This window comes from Columba livia, chromosome 8 (assembly GCF_036013475.1).
Source record: "Columba livia isolate bColLiv1 breed racing homer chromosome 8, bColLiv1.pat.W.v2, whole genome shotgun sequence".
NCBI lineage: Eukaryota > Metazoa > Chordata > Aves > Columbiformes > Columbidae > Columba > Columba livia.
In genome coordinates, this window is record NC_088609.1 from 23,061,598 (window position 1) to 23,079,956 (window position 18,359).

Here is an 18,359-nt window from a genome sequence, read left to right on the forward strand (position 1 = left end):
GTCTGAGAAACTTGTACTGGGATACCAGATTGTCAGCTGTGATACTGATTCTGTGATTCGGATATCAGTGTCGTGATGTGTTGAATTGAGAAACCTCTTCTGATAGAAACACTAAGTACTCTTGGACCCCAAAACTAAGCTGAAAACTCCTGTTGTGCTAATGTTTGTTCTGCTGCTTACAGAACGTAGAACGTGGCTGACAGTCTCTCTGACAGTTACTCAGCAGAGAGCAGCTTTACAAGGCTGAAACTGTTAAAGATATATTTTTATTCTACATTTTGTTCAAAATGTCCCAGGAACACCTGTCAGGAGTAGCCGTGCTAGAGAGCGTATGAAAACAGAGCGCTGGATCCCAGGCTGATAACTGACTTCTTTGTAGCATTAAGTTTTTGGCTTTTTGTCTGGGTTTGTTTGTTTGCTTGTTTTTAGTCTCCTGGAATGGTGTAATTAGGTTTTTTATATTATGCAGGTTTTTTTTCTACCATAGATATATGAAATAGGGCAGCCTGTTTTGTTTGGTTTGGTGTTTGGGGGCTTGGTTGGTTTTTGTTTCTTTGTTTTTTGAGGGTGGTGGAGTTTTTCTGTTTGTTTGGAATTTTTTTGTTTGTTTTTTGTGGGTTTTTTTTGTGTGAGTGTGTTGGGATTTTTTATTTTAATTTAGGTAGCAAAACCATTTTTTTTCAAATTCCACTCTGTGAGGACAGGAGAAAATAACGGGCTGCAGACAAAGAAAAATACAATTGAACAGGCATAGGGGAGTGCCTTTCTTCTGTAAATAACTTTTGGTGCAGAAAAACAAAACGTTCAAAAAGACTTCCTGAAGTTATAAGGTGAATAGAAATAGATTTGCAACAGCAATAGTAGTTATTTGGATAGTTTACATGGAGAGGTTTGATTAGTTTGCCAAAGTGACGCCTGAAATGGGGCCATACATACCAAGTTTATGGTAGGTTTTAATACCAGGTTTCCTCTACAGACAGTGAAGAACATTTATATATTTATATAAACCCTTTCCCTCCCTAAGTCTGCACTAATAGTAGACCTTTCAATCTGTTTACTGAGAGAAATTGACCAGAACATCTACAATTGCTGTAGTTCTCCTTTGAGACTTAAAATTAAGGGACATTAGGTGGAAAACCTTTTAAGATACTGAGGAATCGTGGACTTCACAGCATTACTGTGAGAAGAAGGGCAGATTTAGCTTTCTCACTAGATGTATTTGGAATACTTTGTGTATTTTTGCAGGCATTATTATACCTTTCACTTTCGATAGGTGTTCAGAAGTCCGTGGGATGTTGTGTAGAGTACATAGTATTTACATTTTGAGATACTAGTCACTGATTTGATTCAGGTTATAAAAGGTGATCGTTTGTTTTACAATTTAGGTTTCAAATTTGAAATACTTGGGAATTTGGAATAGCAGTTGTGATATAGGTAATTAGGTGAGGTGAAGGGCAGACCGTTCATCTTCGCAGGAGTCCTTTTCAGAAGAAATGAAGATCACATTGTCAGGCAACTGTTCTCCATAAACACCTACTCTTCCTAGGGCTTTGCCTTTCCATCACAAATGATACTTTGGACTCCAAAGATCTACTGAGGTGTGCGTGCACATCATGACTCACAAACACGTTGACAAGGAACAACACCTACAAACTTGGAAAAAAATGTTTCTAAACAACCAGGTGGAGCTGTGCCAATGTGGACCTCACTTGATACCAACAGCAACAAGTGTATTGTGGACCTGAATGGGGAGGTTACATGCCATGAATTCTCAGGCCTATCAGAGGACCCTGGCTGGAAGCCCAGATGCATTTCTCCACGATCTGAAAAGGAGGGAGCCACAGCTGAGCTGCCTAGAAGCTGGCACACTCCGTATCATGGAGGTGCCCAGCAGGGCAGAACAGCTACCTGGGTTCCTTTATCTGAATTTCAGATCCAGAAATCACATTTAAAAAGCTCCAGAAGTTGTTATTGCTGCAGCTTGAACTTCCCAGAGCCAGCCGTCATGGATGCTTGGTAGGAGGTGAAAAAACCCACACAGCAGTTGTTAAATTCACCATATGGAAAAGATCCCTTTTACTACAGAAAACTGGCAGTAGGCCTAGTCTGTTAACATCAGAGGAAATCCTAGCTGAAGAGGGAGGGTGAGGTTGGGATAAGGCAGTGACACTGATTACCTCTCCCAAGAACTAAACCACCTGGCTCTAGCTAGTGTGGAGTGCAAGAACGGCCAAGACTCCTCCATTTCCAATGACATCTGTGGTGAGTAGAAGGGAAGAAGCCTTGGAGTGTGGAGCGTTATGACCACCTTCCCTTTTTTAGTTTGTGCTTAACCACAATGAAAAGGGAGAAAAGATGCTTCCTAGAAAAGAGAGGGGCAAGACATAAATAATGTACCTCTGCATATTCCACTCTCCCCCACCCTGAGGTTGTCCTCATTACCTCTGACCCCAATTCAGCTCCTTGTGAGCTAACGGGACACATTTTCCTCTGTGCAGTCTAAGGAGGAATTCAACAAGAACTCAGATTTACTCAGTGGATTTACACCAGAAGTGCTCATCCAATTCTGTAGGCACAGCAGTTTCTATTTGCAAGAGTAAGTGAACAAAGGACAGAAGCTAGTAACAGAAATGTTGATGTATTGGGTCTTTGAGATCACACTTTCTTATAAGGAAGGAAGTTTTCTGGGAGAGGCTCTTCCACAAGGCATAAAAAATGCTCAAGCCTCATATGACCTGAATATTAATAGAGGTGAGACTGAGCTACACAATATGGTGCTGCAAATTTTGCCTTCTTGAAGCTTTGGTGTTATTAAAAACAAACAAACAAACAAGAGTAAATACAGGAAAATTCTCATCTATCATCAGCATTTTTTGATAGTAATGTTGGCTATAGCAGATCTGCATGAGGCTTGAAAAAGTAGCAGACAACTGGCATGAGAACTAGTAACAACTTCTCTGGGAGAGATCAGAACTACAGACCCAAAATCTTCTATCCTTGTATGCAAATTGGTAGAAGGTGTTCTAAAAAGTAGAATTAACATAAACAAAAACCCAAGAGAGTAAAGAAACCCCTTTTATAGTATGCCATACCTTAAAATATGTTCTTTGAGGACATCAAGAGAGACTCAGCTGATAAAGAGAGCTTGGGTTTCTGAAAGCATTTGATAGTTTCCCTCACTGAAGGATTTGATTGAAATTAAGTTACTATAAGATTAGAAGGAAGAAACTCATATGAATAAAGAACTAGTTAAACTTAAGAAACAATGTTAAAGAATAAATACTCAATTTTCACAGTGGATAAAGAGCTCCAGAGAAATTCTCTAGAGATCTGTGCTGTGTTCTGTGCCATTTAAAATGTTTATTAACAGCCTGGAAAAGAGAGAGAACTTCAAGAATGTGAACTTTGCTGGTAATAGTATTGTAGGGAGATAAAGATAAGAGCAAACTATAAAGGGTTGTGAAGGATCTTAAGTTACTGTGTGACTGGCCAACGAATTGTCAGATAAAATTAAATTAAGATAAATGTAGTATGCACATGGGATAAAACAGTACTAAATTTATACACAGTGATTTATTCTAAGCTAACTATACTAGGGTTACAGTAGAGAGCACTATGAAAATCTCAGCTTAATGCTGAATAGCATTGAAATAAAGCATATCAAACACAGAACTTCTGGAAAAGGAAGAGAGATCAAAGCAAAACCCATCCCTATGCCAGTGTATTGATTTCCGCCCCCCCGCCCCCATATATTGAATACACTGTGCAGTTCACATTTGTCTATCTCAGCAAGGGTGCTGCTGGGTTGGAACCAGAAGAGTGATGGGTGGAAATGAGCAGTAGGAGACACCCCACCACATGCCTCTGTGGAACTGATTCTGATTCTCACAGGGCATTGCTGGTGCCAGAGGTACATATGGGTTGAGAAAGAATCAACTGGAAAAATTATTTGGAGAAGGCTATGAGTGCATCACCTCTGGCTCAGGAAATTCCTGTGCCACGGGTTTCTTAAAAGCTGGGAGAATTTTCTAGGGAAATACTACTCTAAGGTTGCCCTAGAGAGCTGCTGCTGGTGTGTGTCAGAGAAGTGGTACTGAGCCGCATAACCCATTCCTACAGGTTTACATTGTCAATGCTCAAAGAAGAGCTGTTAGATTTGTACCCAGGATCAGAAACCGTCTCCTGCCTCCCAGTCCTGTCTCAACCTTTGGACCATTGTGCCTGTATTACATTTTGAGAACATGATTAGCATGTAACTGCACTACTTGAACTCAAGCTGAGATGAAGGTTTATTTTGTACTAGTTCGAAATGATGTGCTAAGGGTTTTGTAATTCAAGTGTGGTCTTCAGTTTCCTAAGATTTGAAAGGCTGCATTTCCAGAGGATCACCACAGATAATCCTACATATAGGACACAAGAAAGTCTGCTAAATATTTACCCAGAGACAATGTCTGTTCATGCGTGTTCCAATGATCATGCAGAATGTGTCATATTGATTGGTCCCAACTGCTACTATATTAGTTTTGGGCCTTTTGTTATTGTTATTATCATTATTATTATTATTATTTTAAGAATATGGTGATTAAACTCGCAGAGAGGTGGAAGTATGCACTCTGGCCATCAATTTGAGGGAGTTTTATTTTATGAAAGCAAAAATCTTTTGCTGGAAATGGCAATCTGTAACTCAAAATAGAATCAGATGGTAAATTCAGTGAGATCTTTACAATCAGTCTGTGATTCAGGTGTACATGTTTGTGGTGGAAAATTAGGACTTTGAGGAGACATGTGAGAAGATCTTACATGTTTTGCACTTGGAAACTACCACTTTGTTGAGAAACCTGTCAAACTAGTTTAGTGTAGAACTGTACTTTCTTCCTGTGCATGTTATAAAGCCGTGAGTTTTTTTGTTTGTTTTACTTTCATAGCTAAGGTTTGACAAATAGTGAGCAGTGCAGTAAGGCAGAGGACTATTTGTACATATGCTAAGAATATCCTTTTGATTCGAATAGTGAGTTATTGATCCCTGCAAGAAAAGAACAATTTTCACAGTTTTGTGAGGACTATGAATGCATCTTTAGAACTTTAGCCTTAGGGTAAGAACTAGGAGAAAATTAAAGCAGTTTCTGAAATATTTCACCAGCCATCTCCTAGAAAATGACCCAATCTGCTTGATTATTGGAAAAGACAAACTCCTTAATGGCTAGCATCAGCTGAGGCTGGTTCAGGATGTGCTTTGGCTGTTGCTGCTAAAAATTCCTTTTTCGAAGAGATATGTGAGTGGCCGTTAAGCGGGAGTATTGACAAAGAAAATGTGATAAACATGAAGACAGTGTGATTAAAAAAGATATTTCTAGAATATAATTCTGCTGACAGTGACATGAAGAGTTTAATATTTTTGTTCATCTTATTAAAGTTTGAATTTCCTTTTATTTTTTCTATGCAGACTATTATTTAGAGAGAAAAGAAAAGCTCTTAAAATCCCCAACTGTTTTCTCAGTTTGGTAAGTTACTGTGTGCACAATAGAGTGCTGCGAAATGGTCTGTGAAATCCGGCTGGGTATCAGGCAGAGCATTCATTCTTTCTAGAAATGTCCTCCATACACTGCAACAAAGGAAATGGCATCCTGTATTAAAAAAACCTGTACGCTAAGATGTCCATTTCACCCCCGCCAATCTGTGCTTAAAATAGCAATAACAACCTTGGTGCAGGGCATTTCCTGGCGATTAATAACCGGCCAGGGTTAATGGCCCTCAGCAGTGCCTCAGGCCATCAACTCCTCCCAGCCAGTCATTACTCCCTGGGAAATGCCCTTCTCTGGGTAGTTATCTTTTTAATATTAGGATGTAGACATTGCCATTGGCTGGGGAGAAAATGACCGTGTGTGAATGTTAAAAAATAAACTCCTAAATGGCAAAATTTTAAAATTACCAATAGCCAATGATCCATCAAAATTAAAATCTAAAGTTTGTAAGAATGACAAAATTCTATTAGCCTTATTATGTGTGCAAAACATTTATCCCCCAAATACTTCTCCCCAGTTTCCATTTCATGTTTGACATTGGTAACTGGGTAAATTACAAAAGCTGACCTTTTAAAATGCACAGTAGCTTTAACATTCATTTATACTGACTGTGATATGATTTTTGGTCTTTTATGAGGCACTGTGTGTGTGCGATTTAGAAAATTCTGCTTTTTCTCTTTTGTGTAATGTATATTACAATAATAATAAGAAAGCAAATTTATACCAGATAAAAGTAGCAAGTACATGCTGTTCCTGTAGCCCATATTCTGCACTTGATTTCTGTAAAGTGGTTTACATTTAAGGCATTCTGCTAGAGCTCTAATGAAGAAAAATATGAAGGCTAGTTCTATATTTAAAAGTCTTGCTCACATACTTATGTAGGCTAGGAATACTAAAAATAAAATTGCATCTAACTGCTGTCCTGGCAGAACCCTAGTGTAGATGCAGTTATACCATCAAACTGTTTATTTTTGTTCTGGAGCAAGAAAAGCATTTACTAATATGAACTGTGTCGGCAGTAGGAGAGCTGGCTCTGTGCAGACATGTTCTAGCATAGACAAGAAAGGCAGAGGCAAATGCTTGAATCTATCACGATTTGAGCCAGCTCTCCAGTCTGATTGACAGCAGCTGGACTATATCCCAGCCTCCTGTGCTTTCTGGGGAGGGGGGCTGTGGGAAGATCTCAAATTCAGAGCAAAATGTGGGAATAAAGGATTGCAAGATTTTTTTTTTCCCTTATCTACTGAAACATGTAGATTAGCAGAATTCTTAGTGAGCTCTGAACTCATCTTAATCTACCCCCTCAACACTGCTGATTACTTCTGAACTTTTTATGCACATTGAGTTTAAGTACTGTTGTCATAAACTTTTACATACTTCTCTTCACAAAACTTCTCGTGTCTGTCACATTTCCATATTCTAGATCTGTTTACCCTGCTTTTGTATTTTAATTCCTTTTAATGTTCTGTTCAAAACTAATGAACTGCACTTGCTAAACACGCAAAATCAGGTGGTCAGCAGGACCCAAAAAGCAAAACTCTTTGTTCATATAGCATTAGTCTGATGTACTGTTACGTGAACACAGACATACCAACAAATTATTAATACCACAGGACAGCAAATTACTGTGTGTCAGTATGGTAACTACCCATGTGCATGTTTGTAACTTGCAGCAAATACAAGCTAATTTAAGTTAATATGAATTTATTTAATTTTGGATGTAGCAAATTGGACTTACCTTGTATTTTGTGGGGTTTCAGAGTGCTGAAGCAGGTTATTGCTGCAGGTGCACTGTTTGCTGCTAACTCATAAATCAGCAGTAACTGGTTTATGTGTCTAAACCTTGTGTGCCTATTTAGTGGAGATGGTATATTCTTTTAATTGTTGAAGGAAAAATGTAACAATAAGTACTTATTTTCTGAACACTTGAACACAAATAGATGTTTTAAAGCATTCTTTCAAGGAGACCTAAATACATCCTTTATTTTGAGCTGCATAAGTTAAATGTAAACACTAAGAAAATAACAGAGTACTTTTCTATCCTATTTCTTGCTGCTGCACTTCTCAGTCTCATGACTCCCTGGGAGAATGCTTTTTGCTGGTTTATTTTTACATCTTTCTTATATATTTTTTTAAGCTCAGTTCCTAATCTATTTCAAGTTTCATTTTCTTTTAGTTCTCTTTATGTTTAACATTTTTCTTATGAAATTGTATTTATGTTGTTTCTGTCTATACATAACATCTAGTTAAGGTCTTAGGTTTGGCAAAAAGTTATACTGAAGTTCTATTCCTAAATTTCAGGATAGCATTTCTAAAAATCAATGGCACTTCTCTTGCAGTGTAAAAATCTCATATACTTATTCTTGGCCATATAAATCTTGGCCACCTAGCCATTTATGAGAGATATCCATATTAAAATCTGAATACTCCTGCAGAATGTTTGATCTAACTACAGCTCAGGTGAGAGTATCTAGAGGTTCTGTGAATTTTATAGGTACCCAAATTCTTACTTCTGAGCAGTATGTGCATTTCAGGATAAAGGGCGGACATTAAAAATGTATGTGAATCGTATTTGCATTTTCCTACTGTTGTGCTGTTGGCACCCCTCTGGTTCCTAGAAGGACTTCTGCCTTCAATTCTGCCAGAGGCATCCACATTTCACCTGATTTATTTTCAGTTTATCTTTTTGGGAACACGCGCACTCACTGCTGGGTCATTGATAAAATCTCTCCAACATTAGATGGCAATTGGTCTTACGGTACATTCAGTTGGATGGGACTATAATCCTATAGACTATTAAATGCATTTTAATTTTGAAATATCTAATAACATAGTGGTATACTGAACAAGTTAGATAACAATTTTATTAAACATCCAAATATTTAGTGAAAATAGTAAGGCCTCTTTTGGTTTCTCAGCATCTCCAGATAAACTTCCATAGAAGATGAAGAGGTGGGTGGAACTGGCAGTTAAGGAAGAAAGATTAGCCAAAAGGTAGCTGCCAACTTCTAGCCTTTAATTTTGTATCTTCTTTGCTGCTGGAATGTAGTCAAAAAACTACTTAGGTCATCAGACATAACAGCAAGCTACTTAAGTAAATTATAATGCATATAAAAAAGCATAGAGCTACCCACTCGTGAGAATTTCTGATCATATCTCAGATGGATGCACTGAAGACCTGCCATCATGAGGTTCAGTGTGTAGTGGCACTGCTGTTCACTGAATTTTTGGCCCAGCTGGGAGATACTGGTGATAATAGGAAGGTTATATGAAGAGATCAAGTTCAACAGAAAACATGGATTTTCATCTTTACTTCTTGAGAGCTTCTGTGCCTGTCAGAAAGCAGAGTTAGTTTCTTTGCTAGGGAACTATTTTAGTATATTTTTGACTATAGAAATATTTATATAAGAAAGAATTTTTTCCAAATGAAAATACTTATTTATTTTTAAAAGTTTTTTTGTGTAGTCCACAAAGCATGTTTCTTACTTGCCTTACCTTCTTATCTTGTCTCTTTCCCCTTTAAAAAAATTCCTAAAATGTTACTGGCAAGAAGCTATCGTGTGCTAATTTATTGCTAATCATTTGAAAAGAGGAACAAGAATTAATTTTGTGTAAGAAATGCTACTGTTGATACAGGTTGATCATTAAATGAGCCTAGGGCTTGCGTTAATGTGGGACTAAGCAGAAACAGTTGTCTCCCACCAGGTCAGGAGGGCTCTTGTTCATTTGAGGAGGTGAAAGTTGGTAGGAATCAATGAACATGTGTGAGTGTGTCTGATACTTTTCGTTGCAGTTTGAGGTTTGTGCATTGTATGTGAGGGAGGTGGATGGCGTGTTGTAGCTGTGGAGATGGCCTTGCTGCTGGGTCTAATTAAAAAGCAGAGCTGAATGAGCTTGGACAGTGGCAGAAAAAGTAGTACCGAAGATTATTTTTGCTTTAGTACTTGATGACGGTGAAGAACAAAATCTGAAGGTAGGTACCAATGAAGAAAAATAAAAGAGATTGGCCCTGCAGGATCACAGGAAGAGTCAGTGGAGATGGCAATGGACCAGGTCTCACAGGGGAGCAAAGATAACAGCTTGAAGATTGCATGAGAGAACAGAAGGCAGAATATAGAGATAAAAGACAGGTTTGAACAAATACCAGACTGCAGCAGGTTCCTGTGCCTGGAGAAGGCTTGTTAGGCTTAATGTCAGAATTGCTAAAGATAGTTGGTTCTATGCTTGGTGCAAGGGTATGAAGTGAACATGAAGAGAATGAGGCAAGAATACTTGTTGATCATGTGTATTTTTGCAGGGAGTGCTCATAGGAAAATTCAGGTTGTCAGGAACCTCAGGAGGTGAGGTGAGCTAGTCTAACCTTCTGCTAAAGTAAATTGGTTATGAAATTAGAGTATTCAGAGAAAATAATACAAATTTGGAGAGAATGCCCAAAGAAGCGAAAAATTCAGAAGTATCATTCTAGCATTTGGAGGAGGAAGGCAAAGGTATCACAAGAAAATAAAAATCAATAGATCAAACAGTTATTATTATGTTACTCTGTGCATTGTAGTTTCTACCATCCTTTCATCCATGCTTTCCAACAGGAAAATAACACAGAAAATCTTTGTGTGAGTGATCCTTGGAGAAGTTCTGGTGGGGATGGATCCCACTGGTTCTACTCTGGCCACCAAAAAGATCCCATGTTTCCAGCCCTGAGAATATCTGCAGATTATCTCACTCATAAGCTGAACCTGTCCCATGAGCCAGGCAGGTTTTAGAGTGTGAGAAAGCTCTTCTCTTTCTGAAGTCCAATACCTGGACCAGACAGGAGAGAATTGCACAAGGGACTGATAGGTTTCCCCTGTGCAGCTGGCGTGTAAAGCCCTCAGAAAATTTCCTGAAGAAAGGACAAGCCTTACAGCCTGTTCCCACATACTTTCTTAATGACCATACCCTCATCTATCAGAACAGCCTAACTAGAGAGCTGTTTGTGTAAAAACCGGCAAATTATCAGTGCTTTTCTGCATATCACTACAAGAATAATGGTGTGCAGAGAGTGGGTGAGTTGTGGAAAATGCAACCAGGCTGACAAAATCACACACTCCTCCCAAGTATTGCTTTGGCACCAGCAATGTCACATGATGATGTAGATCACAGGGCTCTAAAGTGTAAAAGGGAGGGTTTTTTCTCCCTCCTCTCTGAGCTACATTTCTTTCCTCTATCAGCACTGACACTGCTAGTTTTCTTGAGCCTTCAAATCCAAGGAAGTGAATTAAAAGAAGCCCTGGGGGTGATGGAACAAGAGAAGATAGGACGGACTTCTCGGGGATGCAAAGAGACAGATTGGACCTGGGGGATTGCTGGCTGACTAAATACAGGATTTAGGGAACTCTGACAAAGTTATTCTCTGTGCATTTCGTCTCTATTTTCTACTGAATTTGTTTTCTAATAAATTAAGCAGCTTTGCCGCTAAGTAATAATGGAAATATATCTGCATGTATGGAGAAGCATTCAGGGACTGGAAGGGATCTTTGGGTCCCTTTCAGTCAATATCTGTCCATTCTCTCTATGATAGCAGCCTGCAGCCCTTGAACATTTTTGTCTTCAGTTGGCTTCCCTTCTTGGAGGGGCACGCTGCAGAGAGCTGCCTGTGCTATTGTGAGTCTAACCACCAACAATGGGCAAGGTGCTCAAAGGACTGTGTTAGAAAGGACGGTGCATATATCTGGGTAGATAACTTGATGAGAGAAAAATTTCTAAAGGTGGAAGAAAAAATCCACAAATTTGTGTTGCCTTTTGCCAGCTTTGTTTTCCATATGTGGTCTTAAGAATCAATAATGTGTCAGCACCCTTGTGTAAAGCTTTTGCTACAGGTCATAGCATGTGTCTGAAATATCATAGAATTAGAGATATCCTTTTTCTGTTAGCTTCTCCAATATTGTATTGGCCTCCTCTGCTTTCTCTTTTTATTAAGTAAGTGTGGGAAGTGCAGAAATACAGCAGGGGCATGGCAGGTCCACAAGGACTTGCAGATATTGTTTGCAAGAAGTACTGCTGAAAATAAGTATCTGTCTTCACTCTTCTCTTATATTCAGCCTTTGTAAACTTGCTTCTTTTCCTTTCAGTAATGCTAATTTCCATTCACCCATGTATTTGTTTTCACTCATTACCAAAGAGATTACAGGTTGAACTAGGATAAGTTTCCTATGCAAGAAAAAAAAAACCAAAGATTCTACCAAATTTCCAGGGAAGTCTTCAGCCATGTGGGTAATTTTCAATGGAATTTGAAGGGTTTACCTGAAGCACTGAAAATTTCAACAGACTATCATAAAATAGACATACGTTTTCTAATCGTGTCAAATATTTGAGTTTCCCTGAGGTGTTTCATACAAGTGCTATATTCTCTTTAATTAAACATCTATTTTGGGGAACTCATATTCCATGGTTTCTTTTTCACTCTTCAGGAATTACCATGCCTAAATTAAAGAGGGCCCTGAGGCATGGGAGGTACGGGTGCATCAGATCTCTTTTTGTTCTGTCCATTCGTTTTGCTCTCAGTCATATTCCAAGTTGGTAGGACTTTCATTAAATGTTTTAATGGAAAGTTAGCTTTTCCTTTATCCACACTTTCCATCTGCCTGATCTGTGCCTACACACTTACGTGCACAAGCAGGGCCAAGGCCATGGTAGCTCAACTCTTGCCCTGACAATGGCTGATATAGTGCCAACTCTCACGTGGCAGAGGAGCAGTTACAACACCAAGCTGCTCTATTGTTTCCTACAGCTGCAGTCCTAAAGAGCAACCTCTTTAACTTTGTGCTGCTGTCAAAGCCATGGCATTCTGTTATTTTACAAGGAAATGGGTTTGTTCATAACCCTTGGCTTTTATTTATCTGAGGATGTCAGATCCTAACAACTCTAGGTCCCAATTTGAAGCTATAACCCAGGGTACTCACTGACATCCATCAAATAATCTTACTAAATAGATGGAATCTCATTGGTAGAAGTAGAGTCATTAGATGAAAATAACTGGCTTTGAAAATAAGTGCCTCTGTTTAGCCTGAGAAGAGAATCTTTGTTGTTTTCTGTTCATGCGGATTTTGTGTGTGATAGAGTGAGCAAATGGTAACATTTTCGAACTCCCATCATCAGCTTCTCTAGACTTATTTGTGAGCTGATAGTGTTTGGCCTGTTTTTTTGTGTTGATCTGTTGTATCTTACTTCCCCTTTGAAAAACAAACTGGAGATCTCAATATAAAGTAACAAGGTAAAAAGAGAACTTTTGCTACAGCAAGGAAGCTAAATAATAATATCCCATACTAATACCCCATACTTGTCTTATTTTCACTTGCTATAATTATCTTAAATATATTTTAAGTGCAGGTTAAGGAGGAAACAATTTATGGTTAGAGATTGTTACGTTATTTACTCACCACTCCCTGAAAAAAAAAAAGAGAGAAGAGAAGCAGAATTATAGGTCAACAATGTCAAGATATGCTGCATTGCTTGTCTTTATCATCATGCAGAATCTTTTTATTAAGGCAGCATAGAAAGAATAGATTTATGGACTGAAGGTACAATGTTTAATATGTCCATATCCATCTAGATTGGCAGCTCCTACTGACATGAATTTCCCAGGAGACACAGTGTTACTGGTGTCAGTGGATGGCATCATTTACTTCAATGTTCCATTATTAAATTGATAACAAGATAATTCCTCTGCTTCTCAGAGACATGACAGGGTTTACAATTGTTAACTTTCTTATTGCATGGGATTTGATGTTCTGGGTAGTTTTTAATAAGAAACTTATTTTTATTTCAGTTCTGCAACAAATCAAAAATTACAAGAAAGTACAGAAAAAGAGAAATCTGTTTGGGTCTACAAGGCATCAAAAAGAGGCTGATTTCTAGAAGGTTATTTTTACAACAATAAGTCTTTGTGCTCCCATTGTTTTTCAATACTGCACGTTTAAGCATGTTTGTGCAATACAGAATATTTGCTGCTGTCATCCTTTTATCTTGTGAGGTGGTTGTTAGAAATGTTCCGTACGGTGGTAATTGTGGCTGGATGATTCTGAGGATGAACATTTCATCAGCCAGTGGGCACTTGGAGAAGCAGAGGACTGCTGCAAGCGGCATGGAGTGACAGTAAGCCTCCTAGAATCCTTCTGCTGGCAAGACGTGGTGTAGTTGTGACTTGGAGTAACACATGTTCTTGTAGCTGCACATGTACAGGACCTTCAGAAAATTCTCAAGTGTGTCAGCTTGTCATGTTGTACAGGTGAGAGATGGCACGGGTCAGAACTGAGTGCACATACCCTCATTTGAGACAGATGGGGGGATTTTAACGCTGTGAAGTCACAGTTCAGCTGCCAAGTTCTCCTGGCCTAATATGCTTGTGCATCTTTTCCAGTGGTGAGAGATGAACTAAATACATTATTTTTGCCATTGTTTTAGAAAGACTGTATCTTTAGTGCTGAGCTTCTTCTTAGTAAAAGCTTCCAGAGGAATTTTGGTTCAAAACATTTGGGTTTGTTCAGACTGAGCAGGTAGTGTGGCAAGGCTATACTGTGATGTTTGAGAAGAAGAAACTTATCTTGAAAGGAAGATTGATGTCTTTCCATCTAAGCCAAACACAAATACTTTTTGAAGTTCAGATTGATCAAGAATAATTTTGTGGGTATTTGAAATCTGGTTTTTAATGTAGTCTTCAGTCTTGGCTCACCTTCTATCCACAGCAATTATCCTGTTCCGTATTTCTGCTTCCAGGTAGCTGTTACAAAACCAGTCCTTCAGTCTTCTTGAAAGCTTCTCTTGATTTTAGAGCTTCCAGGGGAAAGCTCTCTTAAAGGTGATGTTAAGAATCTCTTTCTATTTCTCCAAGGGCTGTGCATATCAAAATAAAATCCTGGGAATTTTTGCAAGTGTTTGAGAGAGAAGAAGGGGGTGCAGGTTGAGGCCAGCAGCAGGGTCTAAATGGAGGGCACTTGGTGCAGAGCTGTCCTCAAGCCTGGTGCAGCAGTGAGAAGGGAGGGAAGAGGAAGCAGAAATTACATGGGTGGCTGAATTTCCTAAGTGCAGGGAGATTATACACAGACCTGGAAGAACAGATTAGGAACCGATAAGGGCCATGGTCAGTGTTAGAGGACCAAAGTAAATATGGTTATTATAGGTGTGAGCGTAGAGGATTGTGGTTCCGTTGTGTCTGTTGGGAAGTTTTCTTAAATTTGCAGGAACTGAGAGTGTTCACATTTAAATCCCGACCACTGAGATTTTTTTCAGACTCTTTGAGTGTACTGGAAGTCCCTTATTCCCTGCAGAGCAGTACAGGACAAATGGTAATTGTCTACCTAGAGTTTTACTGCTGTCTGGCTTTAAATAGATGTTCTCAGGACTGTCTGACCCAAAGTAGGCCCAGTTACTTTTTTTCCTCCTTCCTTTTGTTTTGCAACCTCTTGCAGTGAATTCTGTGTGCTAGGGAAGAAAGATCAATTGAAAAACATACAGAGTGGTGAACCTCATCCTTTTTGTTTCTTTTAATGCTGTTGCATTCATGAGATATCCACACAGAGATAATGGAAGAGGAAAAAAGGAAAAATAAAAAAGTACAAACAAAACCAAACAAACAAATGCCCCACACATTCACAAGGGAAATAGATTGCAGTTTAACCTTCCAGGAAATTATTATAAATAGGGAGAAAAAATATTTTAAGGATTATGAGAAGTATCCTGTCAGTCTCCTTTTAAGTAGAACAACTACTAATGCATTAGTTACAGAATTGTGTGAAATGTAGCTTTTTGCTAGGTGCTTTAGCTACAGTATATTCATCTTATAATCACATCCTAAATGGTACATTATATACCCTCCCTTTCCCATCTCCCTCCAACAAAGAAAAAGTTTTTTTGTAGACCTTCTTCCATGAACGATCAAGTAAATCCTCTACACAGAACAGTCTCTGATATTACAAAGAGGTGTTCGTTCCTCAATAGGCATTTGGAGGAATGGTCTATCACCTTGTGCAACGTCAGGGCATAAAGACCATGTCTAGTGACATCTGTCACAGTGATCATTGGGGAAGGACAGTGTCTGCAGGGCCACCGCTCTCCTCGACGCAGGGTGGAGCAGGATGGCTCAACAACAGGCGATATAGCAGTTTGGATGAAGAAGAGGGAACAGCACATGACAGCTCTGCTTCTGATCTGGAATCGGGGATGGGCCAGGGATCCCGCTGTGCTTCAGTCATGCATGGCATCACAGGCAGCCCTCACCCGGGCTATGACAAAGCTGCAATTAGTCAGCCTTCATTTACCACTTACTACACTTTAGCAGCAGCTTCATTGTAAGGACTGTCAGCGTCTGCTTTTGAAAGCTGGGCAAGCGTGGTGCAGCCTCACACTTGTGGTTCAAACAGCTATTTTATAATTAAACTCATATCAGGCTGGCCCTGCGAATTTTGGGAGTCAAGAGGAAGGATGTGCTCTTGGGGGTGCTCCTGGGCTGGGCCATGAGCTGGACTTTTATGAGATACCAGCTGTTTGGAGCTATTAAGTTTGTGGGGATGGTAAGGAGGTACATGGCATTATAGGCACCAAAGATGTAAAAGAAAAAAAAATTGAAACAGTGAGAAGAGGCTGAGAGGCTGAAATGCGATATGATTTCTGCTTATTACTTTCCAATAAAAACTCTAATTTTTATCACTTGTTACTTGTCCCTTGCTGTTCTCTTTCTAGGTAATAGGAGATAATATTCTATGTTTTCTTTACAAATTCCTTTGTGTGATTTTAGGAGTATATTCAAACATCAGATATCACAGATAGTGCCCCTAAATGTCCACATACAATAATGATTATTTTTTGTCATGGGTACTGATTCCAAGTGAAAAGGCCGTAGAGGCATTTTGGGGAAGAATAGTTACTTGAGGAAGGACAGTTTTGTTAACATGGAGTGCTCGAGGATCTGAGAGAACACTGTGGCGGGGGGGAAAGGAGAATAAAATACTTACTCTTTTTTTTTTTTTTCCCTCTGTGATCATGGTTTTCATGTAAACAGTCATGGAAGAAATGTAGTTTTTGCTTTCAGTCTTTTTTGTTATATAAACCACTGCTTCTATCAAAAGTATGTTCCTAATTTTAAATGTGAATGCTAAAACTATTCAATATTAAATAAACATGTTGTCTTAATTAGCAGCACTTTGAAACATCACAGATCTCATTCCTCCTCTTTTGCACACTCCCAGCAGAATTTTCAACTTTCATTAATAACACTTGACATAACCTAACTCAGCTACTTGTGTATATAGTCAGCTGCCCTTCTTGTCTTACAACTTTCCCTACTGAAAAATTTTGTTTGTTTCAAAGCTGAATTGTATATGTTTCTGATGTGACATGGATTGTGACTGCAGCTATGAAAATCCCTATAATGTCAGTGTCTGAATGGTTTAGGGTTTTTTGTTGTTGTTTTTGTTTTGGTTGGTTTTATGGGTTCTTTGTTTTGTTTTTGTGTGTTCTTTTTTTCTTTAATTTATAAAAAGTGTGAATTTGGCAAGATATGGTTACTAGTTAACTTCCAGTTGGTGTATATTTAACCTAATTTCTTACTCTCATTTTACTCATATATACTTTCTTAAACTGATTTTTTACAAATAGTTTTTTTTTAAATATTAGTACATGTAAAGATTTTTATATTTATTTCCTGAATACTCAAATTATCTTGAATATTCAAGTAGGATAGTGCAAATTTTGTTTAATTAACATTTGACCTGTGCAGCTACGTAAGCTTTTTCACAATAGAAAAACGTGTGGTATAAGACAGAATATTTTCCTTTGTCAAGAGGGGAATGAAAGCACAGAAAGTAATGATTGTGTGCATTGAATGAAAAGCTTGGTCTTATGTTAATGCCAGAGGTGCATTGAAATGGGCACCTGCAGGTGAGGCAGGTACTTCATCAGCTGCTTTCCTTCTCAAAAGGCTCCCATCTCAGCCAGAAGGGTGGATGGGTCAGTAGTCTGCAGTTAGGTAGGTGGGTGGTAGATTGGTAGGTAGAGATTCATCAAAGGAAAATAATAGAAATAATGATGATGATAAGTGGTACTGCCCTTTTAAGTGACTAGATTTTAACCTCACCCTGCCTAATTTTGTCTTTAGCAGCCTTCCTTTTCCAAGTATATTTCGCTCCCTTCTAAAGGTACTAAATATCTCATTCTTCTTATGGAGATAATTTGAGAGTTTACAGTTTCCAACAATTGTGTGTGTTGGACAATTTTTCCACACCATACTTTTCAGGATTTTGCCTTGTATGAACAAGTCATTAACCCTCATCATGATTGGAAAGTTCAACAGTAGTGTTGTACTGACTGGGAGTGACAGATTAGGCCTGTCCCAGATATCAATGCCAACGTTAAAACTTGCTTGGAGAGCAAAACCATTAAAACCAAATTTCATGCTACATATGAATCAAACTTACATTTGAAACTTTATACATGTCACCTAAGAGGGTCAAATAAACAATAGTGTGACCAAATATTTTTCTGTTCTCTTCTTGTGACATTTCCTTCAAATGGAGACTGATCCAGCAGTGTGCTCATGAGTTCTATGATTTCATTTTCTGATTTAACTTTTTAGCTGCTGCAATACAGATACCTGATGGGGTTTTTTTTGCTTGCAAACCTCATCCTTCTAAGAAGTACATCACACAGGAGTTCCTAGGGTGAATTCTCCACTGATCTCATCATGAATATATCAACTGGAGAGTTTCAGTGTCTGATGATATGTGATGGGTCCCAAGCATGTGGTTTTGGTTTAGTCTTAATTAGAGACTGACTTTGTTACTTGCACTGGACATTTAGCGGGGAAGT

At 38.6% G+C, this 18,359-nt stretch overlaps 1 protein-coding gene across 2 annotated transcripts in view; it reads left to right on the forward strand.

The window, feature by feature from the left end:
• DPYD (dihydropyrimidine dehydrogenase) overlaps positions 1-18,359 on the forward strand; it is a 346,955-nt gene that overhangs the window by 213,425 nt on the left and 115,171 nt on the right. The gene's annotated exons all lie outside the window — the stretch shown is intronic.